The sequence below is a fragment of the Corvus kubaryi genome, unplaced genomic scaffold (assembly GCF_017639235.1).
Source record: "Corvus kubaryi isolate FWS band 111438036 unplaced genomic scaffold, C.kubaryi_AGA036_p1.0 37308, whole genome shotgun sequence".
Lineage (NCBI taxonomy): Eukaryota > Metazoa > Chordata > Aves > Passeriformes > Corvidae > Corvus > Corvus kubaryi.
Window position 1 is genome coordinate 14,631,583 of NW_024581096.1, and position 20,937 is coordinate 14,652,519.

The window sequence follows — 20,937 nt, forward strand, 5'->3', positions numbered from 1 at the left end:
CCCATACTGGGTCACGTTACAGCTGTGCTTCTGTAAAACCCACCCTTGCACATCCCTTCCTCAACGCCTCCGCAGCTCCCTGCTTTCCCTTGTCCACTGCCCTGCCTGCATGGAGCCAAGGCTGCCTGGCCCCAGCTGCTTGGCAGCAGCCACATGGCAGCACCACTGGTACTCCACTGCTTGGCCTCTCCCTGCCTCCCTGCTGGAAGTAAAATAAGCTGGATGGTCTTGTGGTCAAGGCTTAAAATTATTCACAGGCACCCAACACCCAGTGCCCACTCAGAATGAGGCATACCATTGTCCCATGGGGCTCTCCACATTCCCAGGGACCCCCTAAATCTCTGGAGAAGCCCTCTCCTTGGGATATGTCCCCAAATCCATCCGTGAAGCAGGATGCTGCCTCTCCACAGCATCGCCTCTGCCTCCATGCTGCCATGTCCAGCCCTGGAAAGTCACAGCAGCAGGCTGGGAAGCAGTTGCAGGCACCAGCCCAGCAAAGGTGGCCCCATCCTGGCCCACCTGCTCACCTGGAGATGCCCAGCACACATCTGGCTTCACCACAGCCTTCTGCTCCCCTTCCCAGCTTGTAAAGGAGGGGACTGTGGGCTGCGAGCCCAGACGCATCCCCCATCCATCCCTGACCCCATCCCTGTCCCCTGTACTGGCTCTCCAAGCCCCCGTGCCCCTGCCCCACGGGGACCCGAGGCACATCCCATCATCCCCAGCCGCGGCCCAAATGACTAACGCCCCGGCAAGCGAACCGGGTGCCGTCGGGGCGAGCAGGGCCCGTCCCTTGGCCGCTCTCCCTCCCCGCAGCGGTGAAATCACGTCTGGAGAAAGCCCGGGGACTGAGGCGCCGGGGGCCCCCCCGCTGCTTCCCAGCGAGGATGCTGCTCCCCGCCTGCTGGCCGGCCGCCCCCACTCTGCAAACCCCACATCCCAACAAAGGGGTGCTCCAGGCATGCAGCCTGCAGCACAGCCTCATACCTCATCTCCTCCTCCTCCTTGCTCCAGATCCCACAGCAGCATCCCAGCTGTGGAAGCGGCTGTGAGATGCGGAAATGCAGCAGCAAGCCCCAGATGCTCATAAAAGTGCTCCCGGGGAGTGGGCAGGAGCCTCTAATCTCCCTCTAACTTCTGTAGACGCGCCAGAGGCTGGGGGGCCATCGGGGATGGAGGGGGTACCCCTCTTGCTGACACACCACCCCGCCACGGCAGAGCAAGCTGGCTCATGGAAGGAGCTGGTGGCTCGGGCTGCCTGGGACCAGCCCTGGGCAGCAGCAGAGGGGACAGGGAGGGACGGGCCACCAGCACTCGGCCTCGGCCTGGCCGGCGGCACGTGCCGGCTGCGACGGGGGGTGACTGACGCGGCTCGGTGAGCGCCTCCGCCCGCACGGGAGCGTGGCTCCGCGTTAGGGTTTAATTATCCGCCTTCCTCCGCAGCCCATGCTCTCCTCCGCCTGAACCGCCACAGGGACCCCGGGAATGTCGTCCATCCCCTCCTGGCCGGGGCTGCTGGCATGGAGCGAGCAGGGCTGCGGCGGGGAGCTGGCTGGGAGCACGCCGAGGCTGCAGCTGGGGGCTATAAAAAGCACGGCTGTGGTATGCAGCGAGGCACTGAGAGGGGAATAAAATAAAATCAGGTGGTGGATGAGTCGGGTGCTTGCTTCTGCACCAGGTCTGGCGACCGTGCTGCTCCCTCCCCATCATCCCTTCCCTGCTCCCTGCCCGGCTGACAGCCTGGTGAGGCTGGGGCAGAGCGGAGAGCTGGGACTTGGCAAAGGGTGGAGGACGCAGGGCTGAGTTGGCAGGGAGTGGAGGGGGTCAAGGCTGGGGAAACAATCGCTGGCTCGGGTACACGGGCTCCTGCCCGGGATGGAAGCATTGCAGCCACCCCTTGCCCAGCTCAGAGACGCCAGACCCGGGCATTCAGGCTTCTGGCAGCTCGTACTGGAGGATTAACCGTGCGCTGATTGACGGCCAGAGCTGCCTTTGCCAGGAGGAAGCCCCACCATACCCCAGCACCCGGATCCTGGTGGGGACCTCATCCAGAGGGGACAGTAACGCCGCAAGCTGGGGACAGAGAGGGCTCCCCTTGGGCCGGCAGGAGCTCCCTGCTCAGGGACGTGCCGTGTTTGCACATGTCTGAGCAGGGGAAGGTCAGATTAATTTTAAACTTGAATAAACAAGGAGAGAAGGCAATGCCAGAGCTCGCCCTTCCCAGTAGGGATGCCCAGCAGCAGAACATAGCACCCGCAGTACAGCTCTGCCCTGCCCAGGGGTTCACATCCCCCTAAGAGAGCTGGAACAGACCCACACCCGGGGGCCTCCCTTTTCCACAAGGAGCTCCCAGCTGAGTCAGTGCTGGCAGCAGGGAGAGCAGCTCCTGCTTGATTTTGCAAGATTCCTCTGGTCTCCACGGGGAAGTACCCACTCTGGGACCCCCATCCCACTGGGAACAGTACCAGGGCTTGCCTGTTCCCTGGCCACAATGCACAATGCGGTCTTGGGAATGAACAAGGAGGAGAAAAGAAAATGGTAAAATTGTTTGTAGGTCAAGAGGAAAATGGAAAAAAATAAAGTTTGTGTTTTTCATGCCAAAAGGAAAATGAAAACCAAAACATTTTGTTCTAAATGATAGGCCTTGTTTAGTTTTCAGTGGTTTTACTTTTTTAAAAAGGTTTGAGTTAAATCGAGCTAAATTTGTCTTCCAAACATTACCTTGGGGCAGGGAATAAAATAAATTGGAAAAAAAAAAAAAAAAAAGAAGGATAAATCAAAACATCTCATTTGGAAAATGTCAAGAGCAAAACTCCACGGCTTTTCCAGCCTGGGAGAACCGCAGCCGGGCGCTGAACCCAGCCTCGGTTCACAACTTGTGACGGCCCCCCCGAAGCAACTTTTTTTCCCGGAAAATAAAGCAACTGATGTCTGGCATGGCTTGTGCCCTGGTGCCCAGCTCCCATCAGGGATGTCCCCACTGCCCATGCTGGTCCCCAGCACCTTCTGGAGCATGGAGAGATCCTGTTACAATCGGCAGCCATGTGCATGAGCCGAGTAAGAGCTGAGCTGCTCTCCAAAACTCCTCTTTAAATGTCTTTTCTATTAGGTCAGCATTCCTGCGTCGCCCAGGGAAGGTGGTTACGGCCGGCAGCCCGGCACACAGGCTCCTCGGTGCTCGCTGCTGGCTCTCCGACAGCAAGCAGCCTGCCCACGCTATTAAATTACTGAGAAAAATGGATCGTTTCAACAAAAATTAGGTGCAGGAACCTCTCACACAGTGGCAAGGCAAGCTGGTAATTGGACATTCATAGAACTGGCCACAAATGCTGCCTCTGGCTCCACTCAACCCTCCTCTGGTTGTGGTGAGGGATGGTAGAGAGGCATTTGCTGCCACCCCTGAAATGCTGTCACTGATGGAGATGCAGCAGCCACGTCGCCAGCAGCAATGTGAGGTCCCCCACATACCCTAGGAGGGTTAAATGCTGCTGCACGGCCCCTCTGCCCTTGATAGGTGGGGAAAATAAGTGAAAAAAGCTCTCAGAGACCTTCCCAGGCACTGGAGGAAGAAAGTTCTCCATGCATGGCTCACCACCAAGCACCCTGTTGGGGACACGTCTCGTGGGGACATAGTTTGGGGATGCAGCAGGACACGCTGCCCCAGCACCATCCCACTCTTACAGCAGCACCCCAGGGGTGAAAACCAAGATGACCTTCCCCACAGGCCTTGCCTTGCTCAAGTCCTTCATCCATCAATCCATCCATCCATCCATCCATCCATCCATCCATCCATCCATCCATCCCAGGCACAGCACCACTGCTGCTCCAGCTAAGATTGAGCTTGGATGATGAGCTTCTCATCATCCTCCCAGACCACTGAGTCCAAGCCTCAGTGCCTTGCAGAGCTCTCCAAGGCATCTCCAGGGCAAACCACCCAGCTCCAGGAGCTGACAGGGAGCCCAATGCATATCTGCAGCCTCCCGTTGGGAAGGAGGAATGTGGATGTGCAGCAGATACTCTGAGAGACCAGTCTCTCACACTGACTGCTCCCTGTGCCAGCACAGGCACTGGGGGGCCTCATCTTCCTTGTTATGTGCACTGTTTTTTGGATGCTGGGGTGCAACAACTGTGGGCACAGTCCCACTTGGAGAGGGGAAATGGAGCTGGGCAAAGGATCAGGGAGGCCAGAGAAAACGGACGCCTCCCCTGGCACAGCCATGCTCCAGCCGTGAAGCTGCAAAACTCAAAGCCAGGATGGGGTGGAGTAGCCTCAAGGGAGCCATGAAACAGCCCGGCGGGAGCCTTGCAGGAGCTAAAAAAATCAAAAGCAGCCGAAGCACCAAAGAACCCCTGGGGTTGCGTGTTGGCCCTTGCAAGACAAGGATGGAGCAATAGCTGGTTGGGTCCACCAGCTCCTCCTAAGCCTTGAGGCCTCAGGCAAAACTCATGGAAAGCAAAGACTCCTGCAGACCTCCCCAGCAGCCAGGGGCTGGCCCTGGCCCTGAAAGGAAGTCTGGGGAGGTGCCAGCTGGCCTGGGCACCCTGCGTGACAGAGGCTTTTGCAAAACCAAGCCGGGCCACTGCAGCTGGGCCATCCCGGGAGACCTTTGCAGGGCTGTTGCAGCACAGCTGTTGTGAGCTCTGTCGCAACACTGGCACGGCACTGGGCTGGACCACAATGAAGACCCTTCATGACAGCGCTTTCGGCTTTTCCCTGTCTATTTTTGCAGGAAGGTAAGAGTGGATTTGCACCTTTCTCGATGTTACTGAATTCAAAAGGCCCTGATACTCTAAAAAGGGGCTGGTGATGTGCCGATGGGACTGTTGGTATGGCCAGGATGAAAGCCTTCTGTCCCAAAGGAAGCGTATGGTGAAAGCACAGGAAGGCAAAGGAAACAGCTGGACAGGCCCAGCCACGCCAGCCTGGGGGCTCCAGGGATGCTGTGCCAGCCCCACTGCCTCCCACGTGCTCTTCTGTGAGGACATCCACACCCCTTAGGCTGCCAGCAGGATGGTAGGCAGCAGCCCTAAGGCTGGTCTGGAGCTCCCCAAGGTGGGACAACACTTAGCTACAGCTGAGCACAACACTCATCAAAGTTAGGGGGTCAGAAGATCCTCCCCAAACTGCTGCAGAGATGATGGTCCACCAAAGCTGGAAGCTTCCTCCTTCCCTTCTTCCCCTAAGTGTGTCATCAGCACTGGCTTCTCAACAACAGTTGGCATTCCTTGTTTACACTTTGGGAGGTGAAATAAACCAGAATATGCCCAAATGATTTTTTTCCCACCATCAGGATTTCATTAGATGATGAACTGAGCTCTTCCACCTCTCCCTATACGGCAATCTCTGCGGGTCCGTAACAATCTTCATTAGGCAGATTCTATTTTGGCCGTTTCCATACTGAAAGGAATGGACTAGAGCTGAGCAGCCTCTGAGGAGCCTCAGGCTGATTTCCAAAGTGCTTTCAGCATCCTCCCTTCTCCTGGGCAATGCACTCTTGGCTGCATGAAGGCCATTGCTACCTGCATGGGCCAGCCCCATGCCCGACCATGTCAGATCTCCTGAAGTCCCTCCAGCCTCCTTGTCCTCCCCAAAAGCATCTTTAGGAAACATGTACAAGCAGGTGGATGTGATCTTCCCCTGCACAGACTCTTCCAAAATTCCTCAAAAGCCTTTCAGCAATGACCAATGCCTGCTGGAGCAAGCCCAAGCTGTGCTGATCAGATGTGACCAATGTGACCACAGTGAACAGTCCTGGTAAGATGGAGGCAAATCAGGTCTTGACAAATTTCTTGTCCCTCTTCTCCTGGATGCCCCCAACCTAAACACCAGAGTGGGAGGAAGTATTTGTCAGCTTTTTTTTGCCACATCCCAGGCTCGTACCACTAGAGAGAAGGAATTGCACCTTCCAGCCCAGCTATCCACCTGTACCAGAGAGCTTGGCAGATGCTCCAGGGGGTGCTGTGACCTTTCAAAAGCGCCCAAAGCTCACCCCGTCCCACTCCCATGCGAGGATGACTCAGAGACCTGGGAAGCAGCCAAACTTGAGAGATAATTCCTATTTACACATTGATCCTTGACACTGCAAACCTGCTACTAATCTCCAAAGGAATTTTTATTTTTCCATGGAAAAGGTGCATGGGAATCTGGCTGTTGGACAGACAACTGCAACAACAACTGCAACAATAACTGCAAGGCATCTGTGCCCTTCCCCACCTTCACAACCTGGATGGGAGAAGAAAACCATCACTAGGAGGTGCAGAGAGGTTTGCTGGTAGGAACTTGGGTCATAGGGTCATGACATCCCCAGCCAGAGAGATTTGGTGATTTTCACACATTGCGATGCTGTTGTAACCACAGGAACACTTAGAAAAACCAAAAACTCTCTAAACATCTCAGCAAGCCACCTCAGACATCCCAGGGCTAATCCCTGACGCTGGCATTGTATCAGCATCCCAAATGCTGCTGAAGCCCCAGTGTGTTGCCTACAGGGAAGAGCTCCCATACCATCCAAGCACAGTCCTTGACGATATCTTGGGCAGGGGCAGAGCCACCCTCTTTCATGCCTAAACAAGAGGAGGGGAAACAAGCTGTGAGAGATGCCGAAATTTTCCAAAGGGAGAAAAGCAGAGACACAAGCCGGCACCTGCCCCCTCCTGTGGGAAGCATCTAGCAAGGGGTTTTCCTCTAGAGCCAAACCCGCGGGAGAAGAGGAGGCAAGAATCCTTTGGCATGCTTAAACTAACGAGGAAGCTATAAATATAGCAGGGTAAACACCGGAGAGGGAGAAGAGGTCTTGAACTAAAAGCACAATGTTGGCACAAACCCACAGGGGAATAAGCTCTCCAGGAACGCATTCGGCAGGAAACCGGAGGGAGGTTGAGGCCTGTGTGAGCAGGAAGAGCCTGGAGTTGCCTTTGAACAAGAGCAGAGTAGAAAGAAAGGGTTTGAACTGAGTGCTCAGCTAGTTCATGGCAGGTGAGGATGCCACGCGCTGTTACCACCCGTGAGGGTTTCCCCACTCAGGATGGTCCAGGTGAGCCGTGTGAGATGGGCAGGGGAGGCAGGACACCTTCATGTGGAGGCTGCAGGTGTGGGCTGCCTGGGTGCCCACCCAGCATGACAGCTTCTGATAAACCCAGCAGCTGCAAAGGGGAACTGCTGCTGCTGCTGCCACGATGAAAACGGCGGGGAGACTTGCTGTGCTGTGAGTCATTCATTCATCCTTCACAAACAGGGCCTGCACTTGGCCAAGCATCCTCCTCCCCCCGCCGCTGGGACAGCTTGCTGGGACAGGGAAAAAGTGGCTTATTAGATATAATCAAGTCAAGTTTTCCCCTCCCTGTGAGGTTCCTCTTCCTGGAATAGGAAGCACAAGGCCAGAGCGGCTTTTCTTCCACCTTCCTGCAGGCTCTGCCTGTAGCTGCACCCTCCAGGGAGCCCTCCCCACCACCCTGCTGAACCCCACACTCCCTGTTCACCCACCGCTGGTGACAACCAGTCCTGAGCACAACCCTGCTGTCACCAGTCAGACCCTGTCCCCCACCAGTCCCACTTTGGCTGCCAAGGTCAGTTCACAGCTCCCTGGAGAGCACATATTGCCCCTTTCATTTCCCCCCAAAAAGTGCCAGGTTGGTGGGGCAAAGGGTGTGTGGATGATGAAGGGGCATTGTGGCCATATCTCATCCTTGTCCCCGCCACAGGAGGGCCTCCACCAGCTCCCAGCTCCCTGTGAAGCTCCTCTCCCTGCGCCAGGCTGGGATGCCATGTGCCTCAAGTCACAGCACACGCAACCTCGCTGCGACCTGCCCTCCTATAAACAGCAGAGTGCAAATGCACCACCTCCTGCTGCAAACACAACAGCCAGACATGGGGCAGTCACCTCCCGGCACACAAAGTGCTTGGCCAGCCCCAGAAGTCTCAGCTCTGGCTATGCCACCAATGCCACTCAGTCCAACACCATTTTGTGTGCATGGAAACACATCTGTGAGCTGCTGCAGCTCTGGGTTTCTTCCCATCCATGGGGACCAGGCACAAGGCGCCCTTGGGCCCCGTCTCAGAGGGGTCTCAGTTTGCTGACAGTGATGTCCAAGCCAAGCTCAGCCCCATGGCCCTCTCTGATGGCCTTCACCAGCCCGGAGGCAGAGCTTGGAGGGGACCTGGTGGGTGGGTGACACAGCCAGCCTCTGCGAGTGGTGGTGGGCACAACCCAGAGCTGGGCACTCATCACGGCTGGCACAGGACAGAGAAGCTGGGATTGAGACAGCATCCCGGGGCAAGGAAGGACAAGGCAAGCAGAGCCCTGCCAGCGCCCGCGCATGGGAAAGCGCCTCTCTCAGCGCCTCTCCTAATTGGGAGCAGCTTTTCCCTGGACCCCACAGGAGAAGAGGGGGCCCTGTCAGGGGGGGCGCTTTGCCTGGCATTCCAGCCTTTCTCCAGAAAACTCCCTTCAGAGACATTAGGGGTGGCAGTAGGAAACGGGGGGAGGGTGGTTTGTGGAGGCTGGAGAAGGGGCTCAAACATCCCACCCCAGGAACATCAATTCCCCGAGCATCTCCGGGCAAGGCGGAGGGCGGAGAAGGGGGAGCAGCACTGGGTACCCACAGGCAGCCGGGAGGGACGGGGAGGGCAAGTCCCTGGCAGCTGCTTTGCGAGGGGACACAGAGACACAGACATCCACACACACCCGCACAACTTTCTCCACCCGGGCAGCAAACAGCTCCGGGAGCCGCCTGACCGCAGCCGCGCGTCCCTCACCGCGAAGTCGGGGCGGCGGCGACTCGTTCCCCTCGCGGGCCGAGGACCGGGGGACTGTTCCCTACCTTCCTGCGTGGCGCCGCGGCTATGTGTCCATGGCGCTAGCGGAGCGGGAGCCGGGCCGGGAGCGGGAGCGGGGCCGGGAGCGGGGCGCCCGCACCGGGCTGGCTGGGGCCGGTAGCGCAGGCGGTGCGAAGCCGCCGGGGCTGCCGCCGCCGCTCCATTGGAGCAGGGCTCTGCCAATCTGCCGCCGCCACCCCGGGACGCTTCCTGCCTGTGAGCCGCCCCCCGGGACCGGGAGGGATCCGAACCCTCTGCCCGCCGCCTGCCCGGGGTTCGCGGTCCTCCCCGGGGCTCCCCGTCCCAGTCCGGCCGGAGCGCTGGGATGGGGATCCCACCGTGGCACACTGATGTGCGGTGCCCTCCGGAGCGCGGGTGTCCCCCTGAGGCTCAGGAACACCCCGAGAGTGCACAACCCTCCCCGGTGCTCTTGGAGGTCAGCACCTCCTGCGTTCACCAACCGTGCCTGCCCCCATCCCTGCATCCCGGAGGAGTGGAGGCAGATACGTCCTGCCTGTGACTCAGTTTCCCTGGCCCCTAGGCGGGCCGTTTCTTTGGGGTTTATTATTGTGGTGGTTTATTTGATGGGGAACATGCAGGGTTGAAATCTGGCCGCGGGGTTTGTGTCCCTGAGTTGAAGAAAAGGCTCCTTCCTCCTCGCAGCTTGTGGTGCGTGTTTGCATCCCTCTTTTGCAGGACACATCCACCACCCAAGCTGCTTTCCCTTGGAAATGGGTTTCGTATGCCATTTTATTGCAGTGAAAATTTTCAAGAGGAAAAAAATTTGTTGAAAGTCTGCAACAGGAAACCTGCTGGTGAAGACCTTCTGGGAAATTTCTTCTCCGGTGGCACCTGAGGCCAAGTCTGGTTTGGGGTTTCACCGTGTGATGCCATCAAGGCACTGCTGGAGCCCTGGGTCATAGTGTTTCCCTCCTCTCCAGACAAGCTGCCTGTGCAGAGATAATGGACACAACTTCCAGGTGTGTGCAGCACCCACGCAGCTCTACTTCTGCTGAAAAAACAGAAGGCTCTGTAGGCTGGCAGGAGTGAACAGGGTCACAGATTCCCTCTGCAACCCTACAGTGACAAATTGATCCTTGCCCATATCCAGGCACATCTCTGAACCCTAAAGTAACAAAGAACTACCTGCTGCTGTCCCATCCTATCTCTACAACAGCACAGAAACACGCCCATGAGCTATCCCACTTCCTGTGTATCCATATGGTCATAAACCAGTGTTTTCCTTCATCCCAGCTCTCCCATGCAACCCCACCGTATCAGACTTTGGGAGAGGTGGAGGTTGTGTGTGAGCAGTGCCTGTACTGGCTGCACTGTGAGTGTTGTGCTCAGTCATGGTTGAGGCTTGGCGCCCACATCACCCAAGGAATAGCCCAATGTGGCACATCTGCTCATGGCTGGGGCTACTGCCTCACCAGCCACATGTGGCCAGTGCCATCCTGCCTGCACTACAAGAGCTGGGGCTGTGCCAAGGCCAAGGATGTCCCTCCTTGAGGCAGCTCACGTGGCCTCTCAGGTGCTTTGCAGGAAGGTTCTGGTTCCACCAGTCTGCACACATCTGCTCTCAGCTAGCGGCTCCTGTGGATTTTGGGAGCCTGGGGATGTAGGAGGGGCTCATCCTGGGCAGAGAGAGGTTTCCTCCATCCAGCTCCAAACTTTCTCCTTCTCACCTCCTGATACTGCTCTGCTCTCTTCAGTCTGCGTGAGCTGAGGGATGCTGAGCGTCTTCCAGGATCGGCCAGCTCCTCTGGAAGGAGCGGAGTTGGACGGGCTGCAGCACACATTTGGCCCTGGGTCCTCCCCTGGGAGCAGACCCTGAGCTTTCCTCAGTGCCTCGTGGTGCTTGCAGAGCACTGGGAGCTGGGCTGCTTGGCGCCAGCGCTGGCTTGGAGCCACGCGCTGCTTTCTCTGCCGCTGCAGTGCTGGAGAACTGAGCCGAGCTGAGGATCTGGGGAATCTCCCAGCTCTGCAGGGCTGGGGCCACCCTTGGGGGTGGGAATCTGAGAGCAGAACTTGATTTGGAGGGGTCTCTGCACAGGGGGTTGGAGCTGGCACTGTCCGTGGTGTGCTGGGAGGAGGGATGCATTGGGGATCTGGAGTATGTTGGGCCACCAGCTCTGAGCAAAGCTAGAGAGCTGCAATGATGGGTGAAGAAGGAGGAGGTTTGACAGTGATGTGGGGTCTGACAGATGAGCAGGGCACTTCATGGGGCTGCATGCACCCTGGGGTCCTTGGGGCTGGACCTCCCTGGCACAGGGCAGCTCTGACATTGCAGCTCTTCCCCTGCTCCATCCTCAGGCTCAGACGAGGATCATGAGCTCCACATGGCTCCCAGCTCCTCCTTTCTGCCATGGCAAAAGGACATATTCAGGCTGTCTGCAGCATCCTGTCCAACAGCTGGTCTCCCTCTCAGCAGCCCAAAAGGACTGCATTTAAGCACCTTTCCTTCTCCTCTGAGCAGAGAGGACACGTGAGCAGATGTCTGGGGGTGATATTACACTACCATGAACCCATGCAGGACAAGCTGAACTGGGCCATCAGTCCGCAGCTTCTTCTGCCTTGCTCCTGCTGTGTGCTCAAAGATGTCCTGAGCTCTTTTGCCAGGAGGAAGCAGTCACATTCATGAACTGGGCCCCCATGCGCCGGGCTTGGTGATGGAATTGAGAGATTTGGGCTCATGAGCTTGAGAGCTGGAGCTGGGCCAGACTTGAAGTGAGATGTGTCATGCTGCTGTGCAGGTGCCCTATCATGATGATGTGCTGAGGGACAGGGACACTGGTCCTCAGCCGTGCTGGCTGAGCTAGCACTTGCTGGATTTCAGCCTGCATGATGTGAGGGGGGCAGATGAATGGATGGAAGAGGACTATGGAGAGTGGAGATGAGTATATCTGAAGTCTGTGGTGTCCTCTCATGGTTTCTGTGCAGAGGAGACTGCCACAAGGTATGTCTCCTCAAGAGCAGGCCTGGCTGATGGTGTGAAGCCTCTCCCGGTGCTCATTTCAGTGCTGCCTGTCTGAGAATGCTCCACAACCCTGTAGCCTGAGCAACGATGGGGCACATGCCCTGGAAGCCAACCCCAGTGATGGTCCCTGATATCCCAGAGACACGGGTGATCATTCCAGAGGTGCAGGTGCCTGCTGGATGCAGGGCATCTTGGGGCAGTGGGGCTGTGCCCTTCAGCACCAGCCTATTTGCCTTGTGTGGGACTTGCCCTGTGAAGCCTCCTGCTCAGCGGCTTTGCTCTGGCTGGCTTGGCATGTGTCCAGGCTCTGGCTGACGTGCTGTGGGCATGGCCCCGTCTGAAGTGCAGGCTTGTTGTGTGTTTACCCTGGCCAGCCTGAGGTGTACAGGAAACCAGAGAGCTCTGCTCCCTGGCTGTCACTTTATTTATTATGGTCACAGCTTGGGCTGCCCACACTGTGAAATGAAGGTAGCAAAAACCCCAAGCGCTGCAGCACAGTTCCAGCCCTGCTCTGCTCTGATTCACACTGCTGTCCTGGAGCTGGGAGCAGTCCTTGAGCGAGATGGCAGGATGCTCAGTGCTGTGCAAAGGTGATCCTGTCCTAGACCAGGGTGGATTTTCCCAGATGTGTCCAGCCACACTATGCCAGGAGAAATTCTGATGGATACCCAGACCAATGACACATCATAGTCATTACCTGCATTAACACCTGGATGTCCCAGCCTGGTTACATCTTCCCTGGCTCTTCACTTCTGCTCTGCAAAACAGTAGTGAGCACTGCCCTATGTCTCCACAGCTGCTGCTCCAGGGATTTTCATCCATCTCTGTCACCCTGAAAGGAGATGTGGGGAACACTGCCCAGCTGCCACTGCCATGTGCAGAGCCTGGGCTGACTCTCTGAACCCCAGTTTTTTGTTGCCCATGACTAGCAGCTTCACACAGCCTGTTCCATCCCTGCCACCATGGCAGGTCCTCATCCTAGAGAGGACACCACGGTGGTGACTCTGGTTGCTTTAAGGGTGGAGTTGAAGGTTTGGAGGTTGCTGGGGACTGGGAATCTCTCTATGTGGGGCTGGGAACAGGTGCCTGTGTGGGGACTTGAGCCATCCCAGCTGCTCCCACCACTGTGCAGTGCAAGCACCCGGGAGGCACCACATGAAGCACTGCATGATGAGAGATACGGGCAAACTTGCAGCTGAAGAGAGAAGCAGAGAGAGGCGACTTATACACTTGGCTATTTATAGGGACTGCCCTCCTGCCAGGACCTGACTGGCAGCAGCAAGGGCTGGGCTGGCGTTTAGGCAGCACAGTCCAAAACCACCAGCCAGCAACCTGGGGACATGAAACAAAACCTCCCAGCCCTCAGAGGGCTCCTGGTCCCCACAGGGTCACATGGCTTGCTGGACTGCATTGCTATTAAAGGGAGAAAGTGCTAGTGAGCTGATAAACACGGGAAAGTGAGCCAGCTCCTGAAACCATGGGCAACTTGGCAGCCCTACTCCTAGAATAGACAGCCGGGTGCTGGAGCCTACTAAGTGGGACTAAACACTTGGTCTGAAATCATTGACACGGGGTTTTGAGTCACAGAGAGTTAAATCTATGAAGGGCAGAGAGAGATCTGCATTTTAAGGAGGATTGTAACAGCTTGATGTTAGTTTTGTTGTATTTAGGCATCTTAAATTTCCACGTTTTCCACCAAAATAAAGTCCAGGCAGACTGGACCATGGAGGTCCATGGCAATATTTGAGTCTGACTTTCTGAACACATTAAATTCATTGGGTGAGACAGCAAGCAAAAACCAGCTAACCAATCAAAACCAACCCAGAGACGTGGAACATAAGAATTTATTTACAAAGGAAAAACGGGAATGTTCTGGAGGGTGGATTTCTCTCCTATCTCTGGGCAGCATCACCCTGGTGCCAGCCCTCAGCATCTGGATGCTGCCCATGCAGCCCGTCTCCTGGGCACTGTGCAAGGAGACCCTGCCCACGAGCAAGGCTCAGCAGCTTCCCAAAGCCTTCAGTGACGGTCTGCAGGCTGTCTTTTCTTTGTTCAGACCCGGGGATACACCAGTCACGTTCCTGCTCCTCATGGCAGAGTAACTCTTCATCTCTCCAGCAAATCTCAGCAGAGCTGAGATGCTGCTGTTCCTGCTGATGCAGCCATCTCTGGAATCTGCTGACATCTGTGAATCAGGGCAGGATGGGGTCTCTTCTTCAGCACCTGCTCCTGGGGGCTGCTCCTGGTTTGTGGCTCACATGGGATGGGAAAGGTCTTTATGCTGACACGGAAAGTCACATTTCTCCTGCCCTCGCAAGTCCAGATCCATGCCTCTGGAATGTGGGTGATGCTGCAGCATGGAACACAGTCGGGAAATAGGGATAAGATGGGGAGACTGAGAGCCCGGCGCTAAAACCCCTCTGCCCTGTTGGATCCCCGGCTCCATCGCGTAGTGGTTTTGCTGAAGGAGGAGGTTTGCCTCGCGGGCGGGCATGGGGCTGGTGTGCGCACATCCCGGCGGGACCAGCAGCCCCCAGGCCGGGCCACGGCGTGCTCAGCTGGGGCTGAGCGGCTGCCGGGGGAGACGGAGCAGTCGCCGGCGAGGCCCGGGATGCAGGTATTCTTGCCGGCTGCGCTGCTCGGACTGCGGCTGCCCTCTCCCGGCTGCCGAACAGGACTGAGCTTCACTTCGCGGGCAGCATCCGCCTCCTTTGTGCTCCCGGGCTGCTGCAGACCTGCGGCTTGCAACCCTCTGTCCCCTTTCCCGGCTCCACAGGACCATTAGTACCCAGCAACTCCAGCCCGTCAAACTGGATCTTCCCCGGGCGTTGTGATACCGCACTTTTGCTGCTGAGAAAGTCACGGCAGGAGCGGGGACAGCATCAGGCTTCAAATGGCCAAACGCTGCTCCTTTCCCTTGATGACAAAGAGCGCTGGGATGCCTAGTGCCAGTGGTGCCACCGAATCACAGAATGGTTTGGGGTGGAAGGGACTTTTAAGATGACCTTACTGCAACCCTCCGTGCCCTGGGAAAGGTCACCTTTCACTAGGCCAGGGGGTCAAAGCTCATCCAACCTGGCCTTGAACACTTCCAGGGGCAGGACATCCGCAACTTCTCTGGGCAGTGCCTAACTAAAGATTTCTTTGTAACGCCAAATATAAATCTCTCTTTTAGTTTAAAATCATCCCCCCTTGTCCTGTTACTATCTGACTTTGTGAAAATTTCTTTTTTATAAGCCAAACTCCCTTTAAGCAGTGATGTTGTGGTGGCTTGTTCTGCAGAAGGTGACAGGTACATCTCTCCTCCATGCTCCAGGTCTCCTGGTTCCCTGGTGCTCAAGGGCCCAGCAGTGCTCAGGGATGCAGTGGAACCCTGAAATAGCCAGAACTTTGGGGCCATCTGTGAGGAGTTTTTTATTCTGAGAAAAAACAAACAAACAAACAAACAAACAAACAACCGCCACCCTCCAAACCCCCCAAACACAAACCCCAAAAAACCCCAACAACAACCACCTGTAAAGCCAAAGTTTTGGAAGTAAAAAAGCAGGAAAACTATGGTGGAAAGGGCAGTGGTTCTGCGTGGACTGTGTCAGGTGTAATTCTTGTCTCAGGCAAAACAGAAACATGCTTGGGTTCGGGGACAGGCAGCCAGCACAGAGGGCGTCTGTGAGACAAAGATTTCCTGAGGGGGGCCAAGCCATACCCCATTCCCATTCAAAACTTCACCAGGATTTTGAATTTTGCTGTTATATCCTCCAAGGATGTTCCTTCAGGCAAAACTTTCCAATCTTTAGAAAGGGATAAGCATCCAGTGGGACACCTGGGACAGAAGGAGCATAACAGACCAGGACATCTGCCTCGATGGCACAGCGTCATGAGAAAATGGACCTTGAGGCTAGAGGCACCGGGAAAAAAGAGGAGTTTCATATTTAACAGTAAGCATCCCTTGAGCAAGGTCTAAATGGAGAACACCCATACACGAAAGGGAGCAACAGCCCCCCCCCTGAACCAGGGGGAGGTGTTGTGGGCTGGAGATTTACGTGAGACACCAGGAAAGTCTGATGTTTCTCTGTGTATCACTGGATTCATGCTTGCTCCCCGTGAGAAGTGACACCTGTGAAACAGTGGGTGCCACTCGCAGTGGCAGGAGCAGCATGGCAGGGGTGTAGGCGGGGAGGAGGGAGGCAGAAAGGGCAGATGAAGACTGTGACCAGAAAAGAGGGATTTATGCAGTATGTCAAAACCCACTATCTCAAGTAAGTCCCTGGAATACAGCTCATTGCTGGAAGCTGGTCTGGGCCTCCTTCTTGGAATCAGGATGAGACGGTGGCGTGGGAGAGCGGGAAACACCCCTGCTTAGGGAATTTGTCTGTCCCTCACTGAGGGGCTGCGAGAGCCTCCCCAGTGCAGAGTGCCTGCTGCAGCTGCCAGGGAGCGTTCCCCAGGCGGGGGTCCCTGCAGACATCTCACAGTAGGGTGGCACTGTTAGCACATCCATGGCCGTTCGGGGAGTCCTACAGGCTTGGCGGTAGCCGAGGAGCCCAGCCCGGGTCTGTGGGTGCAGTTGGTCGATTGGGAGGATCCTTGCAGTGCATCCAGAGCAGCCGTGCGAGGGCAGCACAGACCGCCGAGAGCAGGAGCAGCCGCAGGAGCACCAGGAGCCGACCAGAGCCTGCACACCCGCTTGGCAGCAATTCTCCACACAGGTCCTGCAGGACCTTGCCCGATGCTCCACCCCCCCCCCCCCCCCATCACCAGGGCAGTGCTTGCTCGGATTGAGGGGGCTGCTGCGATTCCTGCGGCTGGCTCAGGAAACATTTTATCTCCTTTCCCTGCGGTGCATGAGATGCAGTGACCATCCTGATTGGGTCCACTTCGCTCGAGATGTGTGTCACCTGCCTTAGGCTATGTGAATCCTGCTCATTCACTGGGGAAATCAGGTTGAAAATGGGAAAAGACATGAGAAAAGGAAGCCAGATTTTTGGGAGCTGCATGGGGAGCCCTGATCACCCAGAATTTGCCCTGTGCACCAAAAGGCCACACCTCTGCAGGACATTGGGGACAGGGAGTGGAAGTTTTTGCCACTTCCATGCTGACAAAAACCTTGAGGGTGCTGGGAGGGGGGATCTGCTCAGCCCAGTGCCCCCTCAGAGCCCTGTGAAGGGAGGAGAGAATGCCCAGGATGACAGAAGCATCTCCAGTGTGACAGGAGACCAGCTTTGCTCCTAGAAGGGATGAGGAAAGAGGCTGGGGCTGGGGAAAGTGACAGAAGACGTGTGGGCTGTAAGCTGCAGAGGGAGCAGCAGGCTTTTGGGACCAGCAGGCAGTCAGGAGGGTGAGAAGGTAAAAGTTTGTGCAGGATCCCACTGCTAATCTGGCAGGTATTCCTCACTGGAGACACTGTTCATTAGAGACAGGAAAGCACAGGAAGTTTTCCAGTATTTCCCAGCTCCAGATGGTGTTTGAAGGACTTTTCTCCCAGGAAAAGATCCCTGAAAGGCCACTGAAACTGGACTATCTGCATTTCTGGAAGGAGAGCCAGGACTGCATCAGGACTGCATAGCCAGGACTGCATCAGGACTGCATGAGGATACCTCTCGGGGGCCATCCCCCTGCTCAGCCCAGACTGATCAGGACCCAACAGGCTGTGATGGGACTGACTCTGCTCTCCACATTTGTGAAAGAATACCAAACAAAGGCACTAAATTTGGGCATTGGATGACTTTATCCCTGACTCAATTACCAGGAACCATTCGAGAAAGACCCATTCTCCCCACTATAACAGCAGGCAACAGCACCAGAGGGTTGTCCTATTCAGGAGCCCAGATAAGTTGTGGGTGCTCCATCCCTGAAAGTGTTCAAGGCCAGGTTGGACAGGACTTTGAGTAACCTGCTCTAGTGGAAGATGTCTCTGCCCATGGTAGTGGGATTGAAATGAGATGGTTTTTAAGGTCCCTTCCAACCCAAACCATTCTATGATTCCGTGATCCTTCTGCCAAGTACAGAGGAGGTTGTTCCAGTTTTGGAGGAGCCATCGCACCAGGGGATCATTTACCCGTCAGCCACAGATAACCTTGGTACCTGCTCAGGTTATAAAGTTGTGTAGAGCTGCAGCAACTCCTCTCTGGATCTGACCTTCCCTCCTTTATGATTTCTGGGAATATTCCCTCTCTTCTGAAAAAGGGCTTTTGGGAATATGAAGTATTTGAGGATATGGGTCTGTGTGAATCTAAAAACATCTGCAAAGCAAATACCAGCCCTTCGCAGTGCGGCATGCAGATGGTGAATCACCGTCCTCCCCGCTGTGATGTGCCATGGTCATTACACACAGGCTGGTGGGCTCGGGGACAGGGCACAGGGCATCTCTGAGAGCTGCCAGCTCTAGAAAATATCTAGGCTTCTAGAAAGCCAGGTCTGATGGTACACATAGCCTTTGGATGGGTGAGCTGGGAGCACATCTATGGGCCCATGTTTCCACTGGCATCTGGAAGGGGCTGCTGTGGGGTCCCATGTCTTGATCCTCTTCCCCTTCTCTGCTCCTTGACTTTTTTCAACCCCCAGCTCCACTGAAGCATAAAGTAGTGCCCCATCCTGCAAAGCCCTCCCCTGAGGGAGCCCAAGCCAGTGGAAAAATAGACATTTGCCACTGCCCCTGTTCTTAAATCACAGCCTTGTCCATGCTAAAAGCTCCAAGGTGATTCACATGCAGGTATCCCTTTATGTGCAAGAGGTTGATCACCCCAAGTACCCCATGAAAACCAGAGCCATCACTCTTCTCTTGGGCATCTCGCTGCCTGGCATAGCCTGATAACTTTGCTCATCCCTAGGGTTTGCCAGGCACTATTCAAAGGATCTAAATATGGGGCAAACAGGTCCTACTGAGCAGGTACTCTCAAAACTCTGGCTGAGTGTCTGAGACTGGGGAATCCGTGGCTTCCCCTGTCCTTCCCTTCCAGGTGATTTGCAGATCACGATGACACCCAGGATAGTTTATTCTCAGCCATTTGATGCTTTCTCACTTGAACATACTCCCATGCTGAGGGAGTGTTCAGCAAAATACACTTCTGGAGGAGAGTCCCCTGAGACTGCAAGAGTCCATGGGATTTATCTCTGCAACTTATAAAAGTTTTACTACAAATCTTCTGGCCCAAGCGAGCCAAGAGCTTGCTCCATAAATTACTATCAAGCTAGGGATTAGGAGCACTAAAGCAGACGTACTTTGCAGCTAAAAATAAGGTACGGCACAAGCTTGAAGATTTGTTCTGCCTGGAAGTTTTATTGCACCCAAACTGTATGAGATAATGTGCAAGAAAGAACCGCTTAGCGGATCCATCTGCTTTTGGACACATTCGCCTGCTCAATCGCTCTGGAATGAGGCAATGAATCCGTGAAAGAAAGTGGAGTAAGATGGTGTTACCCAGTGCAGTTAAACTTTCTCCAGACAAAGAGAAGGGCTGCCCTGTCCCCTCCCAGCTCTTCTCTGGGGATGCTCTGTGGGCCAGGTGGTATTTGGGGTTGCTGACAAAGGAGTGAGCCCCACCAGTGCTGGTGCCAGGTGTTCTTCTTGCTGGGCTGGTTTAGCCCACGGATGTAAACAGACTTTGAGAAAGTATTCCCCTTCTGCTAAGGCTTGGCTGTATCTCCAGGAGTGCCCAACTTCTCCTGGTTGGGTGACTGAGTGTAGCCCTGTCAGCCTCCAACCAGCAGGCACACAAACAGAGTGCAAAAGTTGTAATGCATGTAAGATTTGTAATGTAAAGCAAAAATTGTAATGTCTACAAAGTTGTTCACAGAATCACAGAGTGGCAGAGGTTTGCAGGGACCTCCAGAGCTAAACTTTGTTTAAGCAGGGCCCCCTAGAGCTGGTTGGCAAGAACCACATCCAGAAGGCCTTTGAATATGTCCAAAGGTGTTAATCCACAGTCTCCTTGGTCTGTCTGCTCCTGTGGCTGGTCACTTGGACAATAAAAATTGTGTTCTATGTTCCAGTTTGTGCCTGTTTCAGTTTGTACCCATTGCGTCTTGTCCTGTCCCTGGACAAGTCTCTCCCAGCTTTTCATCATAGGAGAGATGATCCAATCTCTTCATCATCTTGTGGCCCTTTGTTGGACTCTCTCCATTATATCTCTCTTGTACTGGGATTCCAGAACTGGACACAGGATTCCAGCTGTGTTCTCACCACTGCAGCTCCCTTGACCTGCTGCCAGCACTTTCTGTAATGCAACCCAGGATAAGTCCTTTGCAACAAGGGTACACTGCTGGCCAGTATTCAGCTTGGTGTCCACCAGAATCTCCAGCTCGTTCTGAGTGTCCCCCCAGCATCCATCCGTGCACGGGGTTGTTCCTCCCCACATCCAGGACTTTGCACTTCTCCTTGCTGAATGTCATAAAGTTCCTGTTGGCCCCTGTCTCCAGCCTGTGAGGTCTCTCAGGATGGCAGCATGATCCTCTGGCCCTCCAGCCACTCCTGCATCAGGACTAGAAGAGGATGAATTCCTCCTGCACACTCCCAACCTGGATCAGGTGCACCTGTGAGGAGTGGTATGGAGTATTGTGGTGCAGCCAGCATGCAGCAGGGGTGAGGCTGGTTGGACCCCATGCATGTAAGGTGTGGGTTTGTGTGAACAGTGGATTCCTCAGAGACAGAGACATGCTGGCTGGTTGCATATTGAAGTTCTGTATTTTTGTCAGAGAACCTCTGGTGGCACTGACAGTTCTGGGAGCAAAGCCCCCACCTTTAATCAGCCTCACTGGCATCCTCATGACAGAGCAGCCTCCACAGTGTACACCTTGGGCCGGAGGACCCTGTTCTCACAAGGAAAAGCAGGGAACAGAGTGACTTAGGGACTGCCTGTCGGTATGTCCCCAGCTCCTCTGCCACCCGTGTCTAACTTTGCATCCCTTCAATGTCACTGGGGCTGAGCTGCTCCAGCAACAAATCAGAGGGGACAGCAGACGTGTGGTTGAGACCCCAGCCCTGCAGTGAGGGTTAGCCCAGGCTGGTTAATATCTGAGGCCATGTTTGCAGCAGTTTCTGGGGAGCACTGAACATGCCCCAACAGGAGTTACCTGTCTCAGGATGAATTTGGGATGTGAACCAGAGCACAGGGGAAGGTGAACTGGAGCAGCCAGGGGATATGCG

General features: G+C 55.4%; 1 protein-coding gene across 5 annotated transcripts in view; it reads right to left on the reverse strand.

Moving 5' to 3' along the window:
* Positions 1-8,943, reverse strand: part of IL11RA (interleukin 11 receptor subunit alpha) — a 32,517-nt gene extending 23,574 nt beyond the window's left edge. For 3 of the 5 annotated variants that reach the window (XR_006016172.1, XR_006016171.1, XM_042028685.1), the window contains exon 1: positions 8,821-8,943. The gene's annotated coding sequence lies outside the window, so the exon portion shown is untranslated. Of the gene's footprint in view, positions 1-8,755; positions 8,777-8,820 lie in introns of those variants that run through there. The other 2 variants (XM_042028687.1, XM_042028686.1) reach the window with 2 other exon arrangements.
* Positions 8,944-20,937: the final 11,994 nt, after the last annotated feature.